Source organism: Pituophis catenifer, unplaced genomic scaffold (assembly GCF_029215685.1).
Source record: "Pituophis catenifer annectens isolate HBS135680 unplaced genomic scaffold, rPitCat1.0.hap2 SCAF_15, whole genome shotgun sequence".
NCBI classification, from domain to species: Eukaryota; Metazoa; Chordata; class Lepidosauria; order Squamata; family Colubridae; genus Pituophis; species Pituophis catenifer.
This window is the reverse complement of record NW_027256895.1, coordinates 4,602,877-4,616,818: the sequence shown is the minus strand read 5'-3', so window position 1 is coordinate 4,616,818 and position 13,942 is coordinate 4,602,877. Positions and strand designations below refer to the sequence as shown.

The following is a 13,942-nucleotide window of genomic DNA, read 5'->3' as shown; positions in this document are numbered from 1 at the left end:
TGAATTAAGTCGGTAATAAAATTATTAAATTTAAAACTCAATTAAATCATGTCTCCGTATTGCATCTCCCAAGACCCACAAATAAATCAATTATAATTCCAACTTAGTTCATCTAACAAAGACATTTATTGGGGTCTGGATGCAACAGAAGAAACGCTGGCTTGCATGTTAAGGCTGTTTGCTTGCAATTTTGTTCTTTCTACAGATTATCTGGACCGATGATCTCATTTGTGTAATGACACCATTGATATTTTTACACATTACAACACTTCTGTGCCATTATGCAGAAGACACAAAAAGCACAAATTTAACACCGAAGAGAAACCAGAGTTACTTCGAACACTGTATTGACATGTAAAGCAAAAACAAGTTAAATGGAATTCATTTTTAAACAAACCGGATTTACAACTCTTTACAATTCCGCTTTGTTTTTTTTAAGTTGGATTAGAAGAACATAACCAACCTGTTTTGGGACATAGAGTTATCCTAAAGTTTATAAAAACTGTCACTCGTAGAGTCATTTGAAAGACAAAAAAAACCCCCAAAACCCACAAGACATAGCACAGGATTTTTAAATGCGATAAATGAAAAGAAAAGGAAGGAAGGAAGGAAGAAGAATGTTTCAAAAATTCACATGCATCTAAAACCACGTCCAGGAAAAAGGACAGGAAAAAGGACTTTGAACCAAACTCCAGGAGACAGGGAGTTCTAGTCCTGCCTGAGGCAGGAAAGCTGGCTGGGTGACTTTGAACCAGAGGTGGGATTCAACCGGTTCGGACGGGTTCTGGCGAACTGGTGGTTAAAATTCTGCCCAGTTTGGCGAACCGGCTAATCCCACCACTGGCTGGCCCCGCCCATTTTTCAGGCCGTTTTTCAGGCTGTATTCGGCCAAAAAATGGCCTGAAAATGGCTGTTTTTTGGCCCATATTTTGCTGTTTTCTGGCCTGTTTTCTGGCCATTTTCAGGCTGTTTTCTAGGCTATTTTCTGGGCCGTTTTCTAAAAATGGCCGAAAAATGGCCCCCAAAACAGCCATTTTCAGGCCATTTTTTGGCCTGTTTTTTTGGCCATTTTTCAGCCATTTACAGGCCATTTTCCGGGCCATTTTCAGCTGTTTTTGGAGCAGAAAACGGTCCAAAAATGACCGAAAAACAGACCGAAAAAGGAAGGAAGGAAGGAAAGGAAGGAAGGAAGGAAGGAAGGAAGGAAAGAAAGAGATGGGAAGGAGGAGGAAGGAGGGAAAGAAGGAAGGAAGGAAAGAAAGTAAGGGGAATGAAGAAAAGGAAGGAGGGAAAGAAGGAAGGAGGGAGGGAAAGAAGGAAGGAAGGAGAGAAGGAAGGAAGGAAGGAAGGAAGGAAGGAAGGAAGGAAGGAAGGAAGGAAAGGGTAATGAGAAGGAAGGAGGGAAAGAAGGAAGGAAGGAGAGAAGGAAGGAAGGAAGGAAGGAAGGAAAGGGTAATGAGAAGGAAGGAGGGAAAGAAGGAAGGAAGGAGAGAAGGACGGAAGGGAGGAAGGAAGGAAAAGATTGGAATGAGGAGAAGGAAGGAGGGAAAGAAGGAAGGAAGGAAAGAAAGGGGAATGAAGAGAAGGAAGGAGGGAAAGGAAGGAGGGAAAGAAGGAAAGAAAGATGGGAACGAGGAGAAGAAAGGAGGGAAAGAAGGAAGGAAGGAGATAAAGATGGAAGGACAGAAAGAAGGAAGGAAAGAAAGAAAGAGATGGGAAGGAGGAGATGGAAGGAGGGAAAAAAGGATGGAAGGAAAGGGGCATGAAGAGAAGGAAGGAGGGAAAGAAGGAAGGAAAGAGAGAAGGACAGAAGGAAGGAAGGAAAGAAAGAGATGGGAACGAGAAGGAAGGAACGAAGGAAACTAGGAAGGAAGGAAGGAAAGAAGGAAAGAGAGAAAGGGGAATGAAGAGAAGGAAGGAAAGGAAGGAAAGAAAGAAGGAAGGAAAGAAAGAAAGAGATGGGAACGAGGAGAAGGAAGGAGGGAAAGAAGGAACGGAAGAAGGAGAGAAAGAAAGGGTTAATCCAGCTTTTGCCCAGTCTCTTTCCAAATTGCCTGCTGCAGAAGTATTGTCAATCCTTCTCCTATTTATTTCTTATTTTTGGGGCGCAAAATGGGCTTTAATTGTAAATTGCTTCTGAGGAGTCAGTGGGATTTATTGCGTCTGCCACCTCAGGTGTGAAATGTTGGCTGTTATGACACCATATATTGCTTTTTAATAAGCTCCGCCTCCAATGTTTTCCTTTCCTTGGGGATGGGACCAGAATGCTTTGCAGGTCTCTCCCCATCCTTTCACTGGGGGGGGGGAGAGGGGGCATTTGCACCAGGAAACAGAGGGTTGGTTAACCCTTTCATTTCTGGAGGCGTATAGGCCAGAGGTGAGTTTTACATAAGTCTACAGCCGGTTCGCCATGCACCGAAAATGCGACAGCGTGCGCCTTCCGCGCATACGCACGGCTTGCACATATGTGCGCGGCTTAGAAAACATGGCTAAATAGGACGGCATAGCACCGGGGTGGGTGAGCGGGCCCACCCGCATTTCGCCACTACCAGTTTACCCGAACCGGTCCGATCCGGCTAAATACCACCACCGGTATAGTCCCAAGGTCTGGGGAAAGGGAGAGTGGCCGGAACGCGGGGCTGGGTGTGATGAGTGATGTCGAGTTGGCCACACCCACCACATGACCACCCGGCCACGCCTACCCAGCCAGTGATTAGGGCAGAGAACCGGTTGTTAAATTATTTGAATCCTACCACTGGTTCGAACCGATCACCAGGAGATGGTCAGTTCTAGTCCTGCCTGATGCAAAGAAAACCATCTGGGTGACTTTGCACCAATCACCAGGTGACAGAGAGTTCTAGTCCTGCCTGAGGCAGGAAAGCCAGCTGGGAGACTTTGCACCAATTACCAGGAGACGGTGAGTTCTAGTCCTGCCTGAGGCAAGAAAGCCATCTGGGTGACTCTGAACCGATCACCAGGAGACGGTGAGTTCTAGTCCTGCCTGAGGCAGGAAAAGCCATCTGAGTGACTTTGAACCGATCACCAGGAGACAGTGAGTTCTAGTCCTGCCTGAGGCAGGAAAGCCAGTTGGGTGACTTTGCACCGATCACCAGGAGACGGTGAGTTCTAGTCCTGCCTGAGACAAGAAAGCTATCTGTGTGACTTTGAACTGATCACCAGGAGACAGTGAGTTCTAGTTTTTTGTGAGGTACGAAAGCCAGCTGGGTGACTCTGAACCGATCACCAGGAGACAGTGAGTTCTAGCCCTACCTTAGCCACAAAAGCTGTATCCTCAACTTATAATAGTTCATTTAATGACCATTCAGAGTTACCACTCCACTGAAAAAAGTGACTTAGGACCATTTTTCACACTGACAAGCATTGCAGCATCCCCTTGGTCACATGATCGAAATTGGCAAGTAGCTCATATTTACGACAGTGGCAGGATCCCGGGGTCAAGTGATTCTCCTTTTGTGACCTTCCGACAAGCAAACTCAATGGGAAAGCCAGATTCACTTAACAACCCGTGTTCCTAAATTAACAACCGCAGTGATCCGCTTAAGAACGGTGGCGAGAAAGAGCGTAAAACGGGGTAAAATTTCACTGCCTCACTTAGCAACAGAAATGGGGGGGCTCAACTGCGGTCGTAAGTCGAGGACTACCTGTATCCCCCTCACTATGTTTGAAGCTGACAATATGCTCATCTGCACCAAGGGGAAGGGGCACCACGCAAATGGCACTGTGAAAAAAAAAATTAAACAATTTTGCACTCTGCACATGTTCAAGGGAATTCAGCTTAGGTTATTCCTGGATATCTTGGAGGTACAGAAATTTGCTTCAGAAGCAGATTGTGAGGAAAGATTTTTTTGGGGGGTGGGGATTTGATTTAAGAACAACCCAGACCTAGAAAAAAATAATATAATATAATAAAATAAAATAATGGAACAAAATAAAAAATAAACTAAAATAAATAAAAAATGAATAAAATAATAAAATGAATAAAATAATAAAAGGGACTCCTTAAACACGGTCACTCATGCCCTCGTCACTTCCCGCCTGGACTACTGCAATGCTCTCTACATGGGGCTCCCCTTGAGGAGCACCCGGAGGCTCCAACTGGTGCAGAGTGCGACCGCTCGGGTGGTTATGGGAGCGACATGACGTTCCCATGTAACACCTCTCCTGCGCGAGCTGCACTGGCTCCCAGTGGTCTTCCGTGTGCGCTTCAAGGTCTTGGTTATCACCTTTAGAGCGCTCCATGGCTTAGGGCCTGGTTATTTACGGGACCGCCTGCTGCCGCAAATGGCCTCTCACTGGCCGGTACGCTCTCACAGAGAGAGACTTCTCCGGGTGCCGTCGGCCAAACAATGTCGGCTGGCGGCCCCCAGGGGGAGAGCCTTCTCTGTGGGGGCACCTACTATCTGGAACGAGCTCCCCCCGGAGATACAGAGGATCCCGGATCTATGCACCTTCCGCCGCGCTCTTAAGACCTTTTTATTTCACCAGGCTGGTCTGGCCTAACCTTTCCCATTCTTTTTTAATGTAAATTTTAATGTAAATTTTAATTTGTTCTTAATCTGGGATTTTAAATTTGTCTTGGGCTAAATTGATTTAATTCGATTTTATTTCTGCTCTTAATTTTTGTATTTTACGTGTTTTATTCTGTGCCTGTTCACCGCCCTGAGTCCTTCAGGAGTAGGGCGGTATACAAATTAAATAAAAATAAAAATAAAAATAAAAATAAAATAAAATAATAAAATAATAAAAAATAAATAAATCATAAATAAATAAAATAAAATAAAAACAAATAAAAAATAAAATAAAATAATGAAACAAAATAAAAAATAAACTAAAATAAATAAAAAATGAATAAAATAAAATAAAAACAAATAATAAAATAAAATAAAATAATGAAACAAAATAAAAAATAAAATAAAATAAATAAAAAATGAATAAAATAAAATAAAAAATAAAATAAAATAAAAACAAATAAACTAAACTAAAATAATAAAAAAATAAAAAATAAACTAAAATAAATAAAAAATGAATAAAATAAAATAAAATAAAATACTGTAAATAAAATAAAATGAAAAAAATAAAATAAAATAAAATAAAATAAAATAAAATAAAATAAAATAAAATAAAATAAAATTAAATTAAATTAAATTAAATTAAATTTGAAGGTTTATTCTTCCATTTCCTGATTTTTTCTGCTGACGGATGGCTCTATGTATATTTTGCTATGGTGACCCGTTCTGTTTGACTAACCACGCTGGCATTTTCCTTGATTCGTTGTCCTTGGTTCCACTTTGCTTTTTAACTTGGCTTAAACCCCAGAGTCGAATTTGCATGGATGCAAATATTGTACAATTCCCACAGAAAATCACCTTTGCTTTCTCTCCACAACACAACAAACGCATAAGGACGTCGCTAACAGGTGTAATTGTGCAGGCGTGCAGGTCAGAGACCGAATGAATTAATCTTCCCTTTTTCTCCTCTGGGTCATTTGTGAGGGGAAAAAAACAACAACGGTCTAATTGCACAAATATTTCCACCCTTGTTGTCACAACACCGAAGCCCCGAGGCGCAGAAATTGTAAAAAATAGGCAAAAATCGGAGTTTTAAAGCTTTTGAGGTGACTTATAAGATACACTAATGCAGTGTTTTTTAACCGGGGGGCCCTTTAAGATGGGTGGACTTCAACTCCCAGAATTCCCTAGCCAGCCATGCCAAACCAGCTTTTTGATTGCCATTCATTCTTTCATTCGTTCATTCGTTTCTTCATTCCTTCGTTCGTTCAATTCAGCTATGGACAGTTGGTTCCTTGATACAGGTAGTCCTCGACTTACAACAGTTCATTTAGTGACCGTTCAAAGTTGCAACGGCCCTGAAACAAGTGACTAACGAACGGTACCATCGCAGCATCTCTATGATCGTGGGATCAAAATTCAGGCTTGGGACTGTTCTTCACACTTACGACCATCGCAGCGTCCCTGTGGTCATGTGATCAAAATTGAGATGCTCGGCAAACTGACTCATATTTACGACGGTTACATTGTCCCGGGGTCATGTGATGCCCTTCGGCGACCTTCCGACAAGCAGTCAATGGGGAAGGCCGATTCACTTAACAACCATGTGACTCACTTAACAACTGTAGTGATTCACTTAACACCCGTGTTCCTAACTGAACTGTAGCAAGTCCCTTAACAACCTTTCTAATTCTTCTAATTCTACTTCTAATTATTCTAATTCTAATTATTCTAATTCTTTCTAATTATTCTAATTCTAATGCTAATTCTTCTAATTCTACTTCTAATTATTCTACTTTTAATTATTCTAATTCTACTTCTAATTATCCTACTTCTAATTATTCTTATTCTGATTCTAATTATTCTACTTCTACTTCTACTTATTCTAATTCTAATTCTTCTAATTCTTTCTAATTATTCTAAGTCTTTTAATTCTAATGCTAATTCTCCTAATTCTACTTCTAATTATTCTACTTCTAATTCTTCTAATTCTAATCTACTTCTACTGCTAATTCTTCTAATTCTACTTCTTCTAATTCTAATTATTTTAATTCTTTCTAATTATTCTAATTCTAATGCTAATTTTTCTAATTCTACTTCTAATTATTCTACTTCTAATTATTCTTATTCTAATTCTAATTATTCTAATTATTCTAATTTTTCTAATTTTTCTAATTCTACGTCTAATTCTTCTACTTCTTCTACTTCTAATTCTTCTAATTCTTTCTAATTATTCTAATTCTAATGCTAATTCTTCTAATTCTATTTCTAATTTGTGTGTCTATATTTTTCTTGACTGTACACCGCCTTGAGTCCTACGGGAGAAAGGCGGTATAGAAATATAATAAATAAATAATTATTCTACTTCTAATTATTCTAATTCTACTTCTAATTATTCTAATTCTAATTCTTCTACTTCTACTGCTAATTCTTCTAATTCTAATTCTTCTAATTCTAATTCTTCTAATTTTAATAATTTTAACCCGGTCAGAGCTTGGTCTGTGTGGTTCTATCAAGCTCAGGCTGGAGCATCTGATAAACACAGCGGATGGAATGCCTGCTAACTCACCTGGACCTTGTTCCCTGCCGTTCCCTCTCAAAGGCACCCATTGTCCTCCAGGTGAGTCAGAGTTCAGGTATACCTGGCGGAGAGGCAGCAAGGGGGAATTCCTGGAAAAGATTATGAAATTCTGAGGGAACTGGAGTTTGTTTTGTTTTCCCAAAACCACAAGGAAATCCCTTCCTATGGGGCATTCCCAGGTTCTCCCCACCACCTGTTGTCAGGTGTGAATGTTGTTGCTTGGATACCTGCGAATGGACTAAGGTTTCCTGTTGCCTAGCAACCCTGATGTGATTGTGCTTGCGTTGGGTTTCCTGCCTGTACAGGGGGTTGGACTAGAGGACCTCCGAGGTCCCTTCCCACTCTGTTATTCTTTCCCGCTAGTTGTTAGTCCTTTGTTTGTTGCACTTTTATCCATAAAAACCACAAGTGGGGACTGCACAAGGGGATCGTTTCGATCTATTCTAGAGCCTCGAGTTACGAAGCACGATGGAGCCCCAAAGTTCCGTCGTTAAGCGAGACAGTTTTTAAGGGAGGGTTTGCCCTCATTGTACGAAATTTCTTGCCACAGTTCTTAAACATTGTCATTTAAGAACCTCCATGGCTCATGGAGCAAACGACAGGTAAGTCCTTGATTTAGGACCACAATGGAGCCCACAATTTCTGTTGCTAACCGAGACGGCCGTTAAGTGAGTTTTGCCCCGTTTTTCAACCTTTCTAGCCACCGTTGTTCGGGGAATCGCTGCGGTTGTTAAGTGAGTCACACGGTTGTTAAGCGAATGCGACTTCCCCACTGATTTTGCTTGTCAGGAGGTCGCAAAAGGGGGTTGTGTGACCTGCCCCCCCGGGGATGCTGCACCCGTCATAACTATGAGTCAGTTGACAAGCGTCTGAATTTTGACACGTGACCACGGGGAACGCTACAACGGTCGTAAGGGTGAACAATGGTCATAATGGCATTTTTCCCCCCAGTGCCGTTGTAACTTCGAACGGTCGTTAAACGAATCGTCGTAATTTGAGGACTGTCTATATACTGTGAATGAGGCCTTAGAATAATTTTTTTAGTGAAATAATAATAACCCGTTTGGAATCCACAGTAATCCTCCACTTACAACCATTCATTGAATGATTTTATGACTGGTCCTCGCACTTATGACTGTTTTGGCATCACGTGGTCAAAATTTGGGTGTTTGGCAGCTTTCGGCATTGTGGGAAGTCATGTGATCAATCGGCTGGCTTCCGGCCAGCAAAGTCACTGGGAGAAACGACTGCACGGTTCGCTTAACAACCGTGGCAAAAAAAAAGCCAAGGTCATAAAATCAGGCATGACCTGCCTTGCTTAGCAACAGAGATTGTGTCCCCGGTTGTGGTCATAAAATGAGGACTACCTGGATATATATTGGATTTGTTTCTAGAGGATCGGCTATCTGGGAACGACTGCCCAAAGGCATGTGCAGAGTTCGGAAAGGCAGAGGCCATGATGAGAAGAACCCTGCAGGGTAGGCCAGTCTGCCTGTTTTTATGTTGCAGATACAGATAATCCACGATTTACAATAATTCGTTTAGTGACCGAAGTTACAATAGCATCCCCACGGTGAGGTGATCAAAATTCAGCTGCTTGACTCATATTTATGACGGTTGCAGTATCCCGTCTCGCTTAGCAACAGAAGTTTTGGGCTCAATTGTGGTCGTAAATCGAGGACCACCTGTCGTTTGCACTGAGCCATGGAGGCTCAACTGGCAAGGAAGTGGATTGTGGTGGGATCGACCAATACAGGTAGTCCTCGACTTACAACAGTTCATTTAGTGACCGATCAAAGTTACAGTGACTTATGACCGTTGTTCACAGTTACGACTGTTGCAGAATCCCCAATGATCATGTGATCAAAATTCAGACGGTTCATATTTATGACGGTCGCAGTTTCCCCGGGTCCTTCCGACGAGGAAAGTCCATGGGGAAGCCAGATTCACTTAACAACCGGGTGACTAATGTGTCAATGGCAGCGATTCACTTAACGACCAAGGCAAGAAAGGTCGTATAATGGGTCAAAACTCACTTAACACGTGTCTCGCTTAGCAACGGAAATTTGGGGCTCAATTTTGGTCGCAATTGGCGGATTATCTGTAAAAAGGAAGTTTCTTGCTGCCAGGGGTTAATAAGAAAGGTGTGAAAAGCAGCAGAAAGGATCCTGAGGGAGGGGACGGCCATTTTGTGAGTGCGCCTGCCCTCCCATGCCTTGGCGGCCACGCCCACCTAACTGGCGTGTTTTGTGAATGGATCGATGGAGCAGCCCTTATGCAAATGAGCGGGCTCCGCCCCCTCTTCAAAGTGGAGAGCACTTTGTGAATGGGCCAACCGCATACTCGTCAGCCATCTTGGGAACGGAAAGAGGTGCCCATTAACCCCAAATGGTGGCTTATCCTTTCAGTAGCATCCTCAACACTGTCGAACAGGGAGCAAGCCAAGATGGCAGCTTGGCGCCATTTTGTTCACAGGTCTTTCGCATTTTGTAAGACCTCGCCTTACAACCATTCATTTAGTGACCCTTCGAAGTTACAACAGCACTGGGGAAAAAAAAAAGACTTCTGACTGGCTTTTCACACTTACGACCATTCCTGCATCTCCGCTATCCCCTGATCAAAATTTGGACGTCGGGCAAACTGATCCGTATTTACGACGGTTGCAGTGTTCCGCGGGTCACTTAACAAGCAAAGTCAATGGGGAAGTCAGATTCGCTTAACAACCGTGCGACTCGCTTCATCACGGCAGTCATTCTCTTAACAACGGGGCCAAGGAAAGTTGTAAAATGGGGCAAAACTCCCTTAACGACTATATCGCTTGCTCTTTCGGGACCTTCTGACTAGCAAAGTTAATGGGGAAGCCAGATTCACTTAGCGACCGTCTTCCGAACTTAACCGCTGCGGCGATTCACTTAACAACCGTGGCGAGAAAAGTCGTGAAATGGAGCAGAGCCCACTTAACGACGGTCTCCCTCAGCCACAGACATGGTGGGCTCCGTTTGCGGTCCTAAGTCGAAGGCCTCCCTGTTATTTTCCCTCCCACTACCCCCTCACCCGATGAGCTGAGGTGTGCCAAAGAGCCTCCAGCTCTAGTGGCAGTCTATCTGTTACGGTCTTTTCCAATCTTGCACCAAAGGCTTGATCGCACTGAATGAATTGATCCGATCGAGTGGGATTCTCCAGAGAGATCACCTCCCCCTCCCCACTCCCTGGTGGGCTCCGAGTTCAAATGCTCCCATTATGCACCAGCGGGATGCCGCTGTTTGGAAACCGAAATCTGTTACCCCACAACAGTTGGCGAGGTGACAAAAAGGGGCCTTTTAAAGGTCAGGAATTTGAGGTGGCCTGGGGGGAGGATGCCCCCCCCCCCGTGATCAGAAAGGTGGGCAGTTCGGTGGTTCGAATCCCTAGTACAGATCTCCCGCATGGGGTTGGACTAGATGACCTCCAAGGTCCCTGCTACTATGACGGACTTTAATGTCCGTCATAGTAACAGGGGTCCTAAAGGGTCCTAAGGTCCTTTTTTACTCATATCCTTTTCACGTCTTCAAAAACCACATTTCTACTTTTTAATCTGTCCTCTTATATGTGCTTGGCAAATCAATAAATAAAAAAGAAAATAAAAATAAATAAAAATAAATAAAATAAAACAAAATAAAGCAAACAATAAAAAATAAAAAAATAAAAAAAACTTAATAAAGTATAAAATAATATAAAATAAAACTTAATAAAAATAAAATAAAACAATAAAATATAAAAGTAAAATAAAAATAAAAAATAAATATAAATAAATAAATAAAAATAAAAATAAATAAAATAAATACAATAAAACAAACAATAAAAAAATAAAAAAACTTAATAAAGTATAAAATAAAATAAAATAAAACTTAATAAAAATAAAATAAAACAATAAAATATAAAAGTAAAATAAAAATAAAAAATAAATATAAATAAATAATAAAAAAAAATACAATAAATACAATAAAACAAACAATAACAAATAAAAAAACTTAATAAAGTATAAAATAAAATAAAATAAAACTTAATAAAAATAAAATAAAACAATAAAATATAAAATAAAGTAAAATAAAAATAAAAAACAAATAAAAAACAAATAAATAAAAAAATAAAAAAATATAAATATAAATAAAAAACAAACAAATAAAATAAATAAAATAAAATAATAAAATAAAAGTTAATAAAATATAAAATAAAACTTAATAAAAATAAAATAAAAGTTAATAAAATATAAAATTAAATTAAAGTAAAATTAAATTATATTAAATGAAATAAATAATAAATAAAACAAACAAACAAATAAATAAATATAAATATAAATATAAATATAAATATAAAAATAAAATAAAAATAAAATAAAATAAAATAAATAAATCTCGGGGACCGGGAGTGGGGGGTGTTTCACCTACACGGTTGGCAAGCTGCCAAGAAACCCAAAGAGAGCGGCTTCCCTCAGATGCAGAAAATCCCTCCATTGAAAAAGCGAATCCTTTCATTTGCAAAACAAAATGGGGGAGAGGGAGAGGGCCCCCTCCCCACCCACAAAGGGGTTCCCCTCCCAACCCTCCCCCTCATTTCAAATTCCATCCAGGTTTGGATGGAATTTTAAAACAAAAAAAAACCCACCATTTATCCAGGAAGGGCTATCCCGCCTCATTTGCAAATCAGCTACCCAGGAATGGAAAGTTCTTCTGGCAATAAAATAAAAGAGTTGGAGCTGAAAAGGACTCACCGGAGATACACGGAGCTTCCATACACACCATGGACCACCTGGGCCTGGTAAGTCCTGGAAAGCTCTCCCTCGAACCCGGCAGCCCAGCTAAGGGGGCTCTGCGGGATCTTGGCTGGCAAAGGCAGCTGAGTAAGGTGGCTCCTGGCGGGTGGGAAATGGTCCTGCTAGGATCAAGGAAACAGGTTTGGTTATGTCCTCTCTATCTTTTCCTTCCTTCCTTCCTTCCTTCCTTCCTTCCTTCCTTCCTTCCTTCCTTTCCCCATACTTATCTCTTTTCTTCTTTCCCTCCTTCTCCTCCACCTCCTCCTTCCCATCTCCTTTCTTCCTCCCTCCCTCCCTTCCTTCTCCTCCTCCTTCCCATCTTTCCTTCCTTCTCCTCCTTCCCAGCTCCTTCCTTCCTTTCTCCCTTCTCCTCATTCCCATCCCTTTCCTTCTTTCCTTCCTTCCTTCCTTCCTTCCTTCCTTCCTTCCCCCACTTATCCCTTTTCTTCTTTCCCTCCTTCTCCTCCTCCTTCCCATCTCCTTCCTTCCTTTCTCCTTCCTCCTTCCCTCCCTCCCTCCCTCCCTCCCTATCTCTTTTCTTCTTTCCCTCCTTCTCCTCCTCCTCCCCATCTCCTTCCTCCCTCCTTCCCTCCCACCCTTTTCCTTCCTTCCTTCCTTCCTTCCTTCCTTCCTTCCTTCCTTCCTTCCTTCCTTCCTCCACTTATCCCTTTTCTTCTTTCCCTCCTTCTCCTCCTTCTCCTTCCCATTTCCTTCCTTCTTCCCTCCCTCCCTCCCTTCCTATCTCTTTTCTTCTTTCCCTCCTTTTCCTCCTCCTCCCCGTCTCCTTCCTTCCTTCCTTCCTTCCTTCCTTCCTTCCTTCCTTCCTTCCTTCCTCCCTCCCTCCTTCCCTCCCTCCCGCCCTTCCTTCTCCTCATTCCCATCTCCTTCCTTCCTTCCCCATTCCTCTCTCCTTTCTTCTTTCCCTCCTTCCCGTCCCATTCACATATCCTTCCTTTCCCCTGCCCTTTCCTTTTTTCTCCTTCCCAAGTCAGTCTTGATCCCAGCGACTCTCAGTTAATGCCTGAAGTTTTTTTGGGGATGAATTAATTCGTGATCCGACCAGCGGAAACTCACCCAGCTGGCTTTCTGCCCCAAGCAAGAACTAGAACTCGCCACCCCCATTTTCTAGCCTGGCAGTTTAACTCCTATATCCAACCGGCCCTTTCCTTTTCCCTGGTCAGACTTAACTTCCTCAGTTCAAAATCTCTGTGTGTGTGTGTGTTTGTGACAACTAACCAACTTGCATTGTCCCCAAGCCAGGTTTCGTGGTTGCCTTAGATCGGGGGTATCCAACCTTGGACACTTTTAACACCTGTGGATTTCAAGCAGTCAAGGTGCGACACCCCTGCCTTAGATTAACGGGGTCTCTGTGTTTTCCGAATCCTTGTGCCTCGATGTTCTGTGGAAATGGTTCAGAGTGTGGCTTTTGACCAGGGTTGTGACTGTGTTAGTGAGCGACCACAAGTCTGTTGTGGCCCGGCAGCGGAGCTGGTGGCAGACTCAGACAGTGAGGAGGTTGGGGAGGAACATGGGCCAGTCCCGGAGTCTGGGGAAGTCTCTGACGAGGGCTCTGCGTCGGAGGCAGAGCTGGGACCAGGGCCGTCTGACAGTTGTCAGCTGCCTTCGGAGTCGGACATCAGTGGGGCAGAAGAACAGCTGGACCCTGTTCCCAGTGTGCGCATGCGCAGAGCTGCCAGGAGAAGGGAACAGCTAAGGAACAAGGGTCGACTCAGGAGTAAAGCCACAGGTGAACGGCGAATGGCCCCTCCCAGACAGAATAAAAGAGGAGCGAAAGGGGAGTGGAGTTTGCAGGAGACAATTAGTTCGCTTAATTGGTTCGTGACTCTCCGAGATTCCTTGCCAAGTTTGGAAGATATCGGCCTGGCAGCTCTCCAAGCCAGATAAGGTCTGTGACTGTAAATTCTCCCTTGAAAGACTTTGCTGGATGTGAATGAGAAGAATTCACAGTAACCTTGGCAACTTTAAGACTTGTGGACTTCAACTCGCAGAATTCCCCTAGCTGGCGGGCAAGAGTTTACC

The 13,942-nt window shown here is 42.5% G+C and overlaps 1 protein-coding gene across 1 annotated transcript in view; it reads right to left on the bottom strand.

The window, feature by feature from the left end:
• Positions 1 to 7,156, bottom strand: part of EFS (embryonal Fyn-associated substrate) — a 37,707-nt gene extending 30,551 nt beyond the window's left edge. Inside the window, exon 1 of the mRNA XM_070954456.1 lies at positions 7,099 to 7,156. The gene's annotated coding sequence lies outside the window, so the exon portion shown is untranslated. The remainder of the gene's footprint in view (positions 1 to 7,098) is intronic.
• Positions 7,157 to 13,942: the final 6,786 nt, after the last annotated feature.